We start from the raw sequence: 8,464 nt of genomic DNA, 5'->3' as shown, positions 1-8,464 counted from the left end.
AATTCGTTCGAATATCTTTAATTTTTAAAATAATCGAATTATATTCGAATAACGAAGTTCTGAGTCAAAGCCCTAGTGTGTGTGTGTGTGTGTGTGTGTGTGTGTGTGTGTTTGAACATGTGTGATGTCACACAAATGTATGTGTGAGTGAAAGAGACAGCGTTCAGTAGGGGCTGCAAAGCCGGCAAACAGGAAGTCAGATCATATCTTAGCAACACTTTCACTTGGTGAGTGGACTCGTGGATCCATTGTAAGGACACACATAAACTGTGATGCCCTTTGACCTCTTAGGGACACTGCAATTAGCAAACAGGTGTTTTGAGTTTTTGGATGTTGTGCACTTAACTTTTGACACATATGCCCAATTTTCAAAAATGAGGTAGCCTACTGTTGGAATCCTTGGATCCTCCACTATCTGCTGCTGTTGGTGCATCTGAGCAAGCACACTTGTGCAGTTCCTCGAAAATGTATCTAGTTATTATTATGCAACTTTCTTCTATAATTACAGGGGATGAGCTCATATCTCAGCAACGCTTTCACGTATCAAAACCAAACTTGGTACATGGACTCAGGACCCCATTCTAAGGACGCACAATAAATTAGGTGTCCTTTGACCACTAGGGGTGCTATAATTAACAACACTTTCATGTATATCGAAATCAAACTTGGTATGTGGACTCATGACCCCATCTTGAGGACACAGAATAAATGTGCATGTCAAAGCCTATCAAAAGTGACAGCACAGCTGTCAAAGTGAATGTGACTATATCTCAGCCAAATGTCTGATGTAATAGCATTGAGTTGCCATGGCAACTCTGGCTGCTTGGCCCCCTCATTGCTGCTTGCAGGTATATTTTCTTTAACATTACTTCTCATTCACCAAGTGATGAACAGAGCAGCTTTTAACTGAGGAGCTTCTGAAGTTTGAGAAAACATGTGTGCAGGATGGAATAATCTTTGTGGAAGAGGAGGCACAGCTATTCAGAGATACGCCTTAGATGAAATTTAAATAAATTCGGTTGGTAAATACTGTTCACTGTAAAGTCTATTGTTCTATTGCATATGGCAGCCATCTCAAGTGCATATTCAAAGCAGAGCGTTCATGGAGATGAGGTGAAAAAAGGAGTGAGGAGAAGTTTGGACGAGTCAGACAGTCCATGGAACTTGTCATCGCAGATCTATGACAGGTGAATGGAATGACAGCTTTATACATGTATTTTACACTGTTTGAGGCCATTAATTTTATGTGGTTGGAAAATTGTAATGCTGAGGTTTGTGCTTGCATTGTATTGCTTTTAAAAGCGTTTACCCCCTCCTGTCTTTGTTGAGGACACCACTGCTGTTGAAAGATATGAGAATGTCCTGCAGATCAAGCAAGGTCCTAGATCCAAGTCCAAGGGGATGGAGTGGATGTGTGCGGTGGAAGAGAAGTTTGTGGTCAAAATTAATCCAAGACAACTGGTGTGAGACTGCAGCTTTATTCACGACGCCGGGAGAATGTTACCCACATGAAATGTCAAAGTAACAAGCCCCCACATCTGTGGGTGAAGCCAACTCTTATACCTTACCCCACACCCATGGAAAATCACAAGTTGTCACCCTCCATTAATCACTTAACCATCTGGTGTTTTGACAAAGATAAGAAATGTTTATGACCCCCCATCCTGAGGGTTACCCACAATTTGCTGACACAAGGGTTAATTTAACTAAACATTCTAACATAGGAGTTTCCGAAAACACAAGGGTCAGAGTAAGGAGATGACAATTAGATTTCACTACATGTATGTAAGGTATACTAAACATTCAATGAGAGACATATAAAATGTATCCCACATATTCCCCCCTGTGGAGCTATAAAGCTACATTCTTAATGCAGTAATATATATAAATGACACAATAAACAAAAGAAATCACAAGCGTCATTATCATTTACACCGAGCATTCAACACAAGGTCAGACTTCTGTTATACTTCTGTCATTACCATGTTCTTCTATCTTAATATCTAGTATTTATCTGAATCTTCATAAGTTCCCCTTGGCATGGGATCATGCCACTGCTGAAAGACACTGAGGGCTTGTACATACTGTAGTTGAACTGCTGCACATACAAAGTCCTGAGAAGTCATATAGGGAAACGCTTGCACCTGAAAAGATTGGCATACCCAACATGTGTCATTATTTCCTGTTAATGTTGTTTTGACACAAAAGGCTAACTCACATACTTTATTGTTACCACACACTTCATCCTTAAGGGAGAAAGTTATAACCCTTAGATGAATAATAAGCAAAACAATCACCAACATCTTATCTTATTCAAACCCAAAATAAAACCTAATCCTAGTCTTCAACAGCAGAGCTGACTTGGGTGGTTTAGTCCCTCCTCAGGTTACTGTCAAAAATAAAAATAAACCAAAACAACAAACTTGTAACATTTATCTAACTAAACTGAGAAAGAATATTCTTATAAGATGCTAGTGATATTTTATTAATCCTCTTCAAAATATGTATTCTTCAGCCTATTGCAAAAAATGTTTGTCAATCCTCTCGTGCAACCACCTGTTGGTTATGATACTCAGTTCAATCCATGTATTGTTCCGGATTCTTCACCACTCTATAGTGTGACAAATGGACCCAAGAGTCTCTATCCGCAATCCTCATGGCTGTAGGTGTCGCTAAGAACACTTGATGAGGTTCCAGTGTCCTTTACAAATCTTTGATGAGTCTCCAGGAGCCTGGCTTGGCTAGGTGTGTCCTGGAAGTTTTTTTTTTTTTGAAGGGCTGAGGCCACCTGTTGGGAAACAGAAGACAGAGCAGCAATCAGTTCTCGCATGTAACCATTGTCCTATGTATATCTCTTAGGTTAGGTGGGAGCCGGCAAGGGACGTCCGGTCAAAATCTCAAAAGGGCTAAACCCTGTAGATCTTGATGAACGGCCTCTGAGGTAGAGTAGAGCCAAAGGAAGAGCTGTCACCCAATCCATCCCTGTTGACACTATGATTTTAGTCAATTCTGTTGTGCCCCATCTAGGCACACCATCTCTCTTTAAAGCCTTAGCTACTGATAAGGCATTCGCATGCTTGACTTTTTTAGAACATGTCAACTATCACCAAACAATATTCATATCCTCTACATTTGTTGAATTTAATGAACTCCATCATTATGTGCTTAAACGGGCCTTCAGATGGTGGGTGATGTCCTTCCTTGACTCTCATTGTAAGTGCAACATCAATTTTTAGACACATAATGCGCCTTGCACAATACATGGCTGCTACTGAAGTGAATCCTAGTGTTAAATATATTTTCTCTTCTGTCTATGTCATAGTATTTGCATGGTCTAAGCCACTGATAGTTTAGCAATAATATGGAAACAAGATCTTGGAAAAACCGGTCTGTCTGTCGGTGTATGTACTGTACCCACAGACCATGTGTTCTGTCCTTACAATTCTTCCATTTCCATCTTTCCTTATTATCTGATGCTTTTATGCTTCCTTTAAAGCCTCTTCAGATGTAACTACATCTGGTATTTGTAAATTCAGAAATGTGGTTTCAAAAAGTTTGGTGATATTCTCTGCACTCCCCCCTGCGCGGCTCTCTTTCTGTAGCTGCCGCGTCAGCCTTCCTATTGCCCCAGCTGGTAACATCTGTATTTGCAGAGTGGGCTGCACATTTTAAGACAGCCACAGATGTAGGGAGTTGAATGGCATTTAACAATATTGCTATCCCATTTTTATGTTGTACAGGTTTGTCTGTAGATGTGATCATGCACAATTCCCCAGTTATAATGACTATATATATAAATACAAATTGATTCCCATTTGCTTAAATACATTCCCTGAATAGGGCTACCAATTCATCTGCTTGGACAGAAAAATATCTAGGAGAGAGTGAGAGTAAACCACATCAAATTGATTCACTACAGAGTAGCCAGTCCCTACCTCTCCGGGACTCCAAACGTATAGATTAGCCATCAAAGAACAAGATTTGACAAAGGTGTTAGAAATGTCAGAGCTAGGTTTAGTGTACATAGAGACACCTTCACCACAATCATGCAAGAGCCACAGGGTTAATACCACATGCTGATATATAGATACAGGATTTGAAGTTTTTTCTTTTAGAAGCAGTGAGTGTACTTCATGTGGGACATGTACAGTTAGTGAATGTAACAACACAACGTCAGCACAGCTAACACTTGACTTGCAGCTGCTGCCACATCATTCCTCTCACTACTGCATCTAATTGCTTAGATAAATAAGCCACTGGTCTGTGCTGACCCCCATGCTGTTGACATAACACCCCTGACATGTACCCTGCTTTTTCACACACCAATAAATCATAGTCAACAAGTCAAGTAAGTCATAGTAGGCAAGAGCTGAAGCTGAGGCTAATGCCTATTTCAAATATGTAAAGGTCTTATCATAATTGTCAGTCCAAGTCACATTGTCAGTCCGGCCAAGTTTTTTACATGTATTTGCACATGCTTGGAGAGGCTGTGCCTCTCTGTTTAATTTAGAATCCAAGCACGGCAGTAGCCAATCATTCCTAGGAAGCAAAACTTTTGCTGCTTTGTCTCGGGTCTGGGACAACAAGCAGTTATTGCTGAGATGCGAGATGCATCTAGGGCCCGACAGCCAGGAGTGAGTATATGACCCAAGTACTTCACTCTCTCTTGACAGAGTTGCAACTTTTGTTTGGAGACTTTCAGTCTTACACTGGCCAGGAATGTTAATTTTGCCACAGTGTCAATTTGGCACACCTCACTCGACGGACTTCTTAGTAAAACATTATCGACATAGTTGATAATAGGCTTGATATAAGCAGAATGAATTTTTAGAGGCAAGATACCAGAGCTTTGTTTGAAACGGCCCCTGACTCTGTGTATCTTTGTGGCAAATGTGGCAAAATACCTTATCCTTTGAAAATAAACGCAAATCAAAACTAAAATATGGATCCGCTCGAATTGTAACTTATGCATTTTTCTATCAATTACAGAGAAACACGTTGCATTCTGAGTCAAACTTGAGTCACAACCTCCTCCTGCAGAGAAGGAAAGCTGTTCAAAGATCTGTCTCTGCACAGTGGTGACTTTTACAAAAACACCATTTTTGGAAAAATTATGTCTTTTGTGATGATAATACATAACCCAAGGTGTGTTGGACATGCGTCCAATCTTTGGCATTTACCACACCTCAACTAAATAAAAATCAACATGGGGATAATAATATTGAGTTTGCAAACAAATATGTCAGACCAGGTGACAGGTCTACTACATCTGCAGAGTAGCTTTACTTGTAATTACGCCGGCTTTTTCAACAGTCTTAACTGTATGTCCTAATTGGTACCATTTTCTAAGTATTCCGGATCCGGGGTCTCATGAAAAGATTTCATCACAAAATGCAAGCACTCTGGAGTTTCCTTATCTTCCTGGACTGAGACTGGAGATGTTAATACTATACTAAGCTGTTTGCTAATGGTCCCTTTAAACCAACCCCATTATGTTTGAGTGAAATTATAAGATATACTTTACACATTAAGTCCCAGTCCAGTAAATTTTCGGAGCAAACACTGCTGAGTAGGAATACTGTTTTACTACATGTTCTTTACATTTAACTACCCATGGGTAAGGAACTCTCTCAAATATGAACTGATCTAATACTCCTGTACCATGCACTTTTCATTGTCATAAACTTACACTATCCTTGTTTTCTTTCATACTAATATCTGCTCCTGTCTCGTTCAAAAAGAAAAATATCCCCATTAACAGAAAGAGAGTTGGCTGAGTAGGCTGTGCTGATACATTCAGAGTGAGTTGAGGAAAACAGTTCAAGTTGTAAATCAGAAGTGTCACCACAGGGTCTCCTGTTCAGACCTCTCTGTCCTCTTCAGCTTTGTCATGCTGAGACCAGACAGGAGTTTGAGAGCGCTGCTGTGATGGGTGATCCCAGTACTGTTTCTGATTTTCCTTGTGACAGTGACGTGCTAAGTGGCCTTCTCCTCTGGTTAGCCCCACAGCCACATCCATGTTCTTCCTTCAAGCCTTTCATAGTTTTCAGTGCATTAATCAGTTCCTTTAGAGCTGCTGTACTCCAAGTAACAAGCTGGCTCATAACATAGTCCATGATGTCCTCCGTATAGCCTTTGCCTCTCTCTCTTCTGCACAGGTCTATCTTTCCTACTGTTCTTTAACCTACTTTCTTTTATCTTCTCTACCATAGCCCTACTTTCTTTTACCTTGTCTACCATAGACCTACTTTCATTTTGCTTTTATATGCTCAACACTCCAGATGAATGATGTTGCCCTTCAGTTCACCTATTCCATACTTGCTAATTTCCCATCTATACATTTAGATTCATACTTTCTCTACATGTCCCTCAAACACCCTGGATTATACTCCTCTAGGAAAGGTAATAGCTTTACTCTTACTGCTCCCCATCGCAGTGTCCCCTTGATATTTTTTATTTCCAATTACCTCACGCCTAAAAGCAGAGCAAAACCCAACAAAATGTGATGACAGTCTTATCAGATACCCAATGTTCTCAGGCCTATTTTACCAATGCGCATAACCAAAAAAAAACAGAGCACTCAGTTTACTACCTACGCATAGGCAGTAAGGCCACTACCACTATCACTGGCAGGAAATATAATGCGCATAACCAAAAACAGTGCACTCACAATTTACCACCTACACATAGGCAGTAAGGCCACTACCACTATCACTGGCAGGAAAATGTGCACCAAATGCTACCTACGCATAGGCAGCAAGGCCACTACCACTATCCCTGGCAGGAAATGTGCACTCAACCACTACCCCTCTCTCGGATAGGGACAGGCCTTCCTTCCCTATTTTACCACCTCAAAGTGTAAAATCAGGGACTCACCACCACGTTGTCTGTGACCACCGAATACGGTCGTTACCGTATCCGAAACACAGGAGGATTCCCTCTGGCCAGGCTGGGTGCCGCAAAGCAGTGTTTGTTGCCGATGACGGCTTTCTCCCAAGATCACAAAGAGATCTCCCTCCAGTCGACATGGTTGGGGTCCTGCGCCTTTGGTCCTCCTCACTGTGCCTCATAGATAGGTAATCCCATCCTCGTCGCCATTAATGTGGTCAAAATTAATCCAAGACAACTGGTGTGAGACTGCAGCTTTATTCACGACGCCGGGAGAATGTTACCTACATGAAATGTCAAAGTAACAAGCCCCCACATCTGTGGGTGAAGCCAACTCTTATACCTTACCCCACACCCATGGAAAATCACAAGTTGTCACCCTCCATTAATCACTTAACCATCTGGTGTTTTGACAAAGATAAGAAATGTTTATGACCCCCCATCCTGAGGGTTACCCACAATTTGCTGACACAAGGGTTAATTTAACTAAACATTCTAACATAGGAGTTTCCGAAAACACAAGGGTCAGAGTAAGGAGATGACAATTAGATTTCACTACATGTATGTAAGGTATACTAAACATTCAATGAGAGACATATAAAATTTATCCCACAAGTTGAGGAGGTAACAGCAGCCTCCAATGCTTACTTTGTCTTCTGCTTTACTTAGTATCCTCTCATGAACAATATGCTGTCTTTCTGCGTGTGTGTGTGTGTGTGTGTGTGTGTGTGTGTGTGTGTGTGTGAGTCTTTTTTTTTTTTTTAGGCTCTTGCCTTTTTTTTTTTTTTTTTTTAAAGGAACCATATGTAAGATTGTGGCCAAAACTGGTACTGCAATCACTTTCAAATTACTGTAGAGAGGTGTATCCCCTCCCCCTCCCCCCTGACTTGAGATTGCCAACCCGGATGCCGAAACACTACTGACTTTATGATTAGTAGATAAGTGGAGGGTGGCGCATCAGGCCAAAACACAACATGACATGACAAAACACAACATCAACATCAGTTGAGGGCTGCAACTTCACTTTAAAAATGACAATATTCTGGCCGGACTACTGTTGTCAGTGATATAAGTATTTGAAATGAACCATGAGCCATTTTATGATTAATTGAATTTATGTGTTACATACGGTTCTTTTAAGTATATTTTTTTGGCCTTTTTATGCCTTTAATGATAGTGACAGTGGAGAGTGACAGGAAGCGAATGGGAGAGAGAGCAGGGGAGGGAGCCGGAAGGGACCACGGGGCGGGAATCGAACCCGGGTCGCTGGTGTACAGTGCAGGTGCCCCAGCCAGTTGCGCCACAGCTGGGGCTGGCTCTCGCCTTTTTTAATGGCACATCTTATTATGCATGTAATTGTAATGATCGGAATGTGTTTCTGATTTTTTTGTGATGTTCTGAACATTGTGACATTGCATTGTACGTGACACAGAGTCTAGCAGTATTAAACTTTACATTCCCGCTAATTTTCCACTATTAAGGCTTGCTAAGTGTTTTCTGAGATAATTCTCCAAAATCGTTCTGTTCAGAAGAGAGTTCTCCCACATCCACATCACCGGATGAGCCCTTGAGTAAG

The 8,464-nt window shown here is 41.1% G+C and overlaps 1 long non-coding RNA gene across 1 annotated transcript; it reads right to left on the bottom strand.

Moving 5' to 3' along the window:
• Positions 1-2,461: 2,461 nt before the first annotated feature.
• On the bottom strand, positions 2,462-7,162 carry LOC121720437. Its single transcript, XR_006034547.1, has 2 exons — positions 6,877-7,162; positions 2,462-3,874 (listed from the first exon to the last, which is right to left on the bottom strand). It is a non-coding gene; the product is annotated as an uncharacterized LOC121720437 (long non-coding RNA).
• Positions 7,163-8,464: the final 1,302 nt, after the last annotated feature.

Source organism: Alosa sapidissima, chromosome 1 (assembly GCF_018492685.1).
Source record: "Alosa sapidissima isolate fAloSap1 chromosome 1, fAloSap1.pri, whole genome shotgun sequence".
In the NCBI taxonomy this organism is placed as follows: domain Eukaryota; kingdom Metazoa; phylum Chordata; class Actinopteri; order Clupeiformes; family Clupeidae; genus Alosa; species Alosa sapidissima.
The sequence above is the reverse complement of the archived record's forward strand: the minus strand, read 5'-3'. Positions and strand labels throughout refer to the sequence as shown.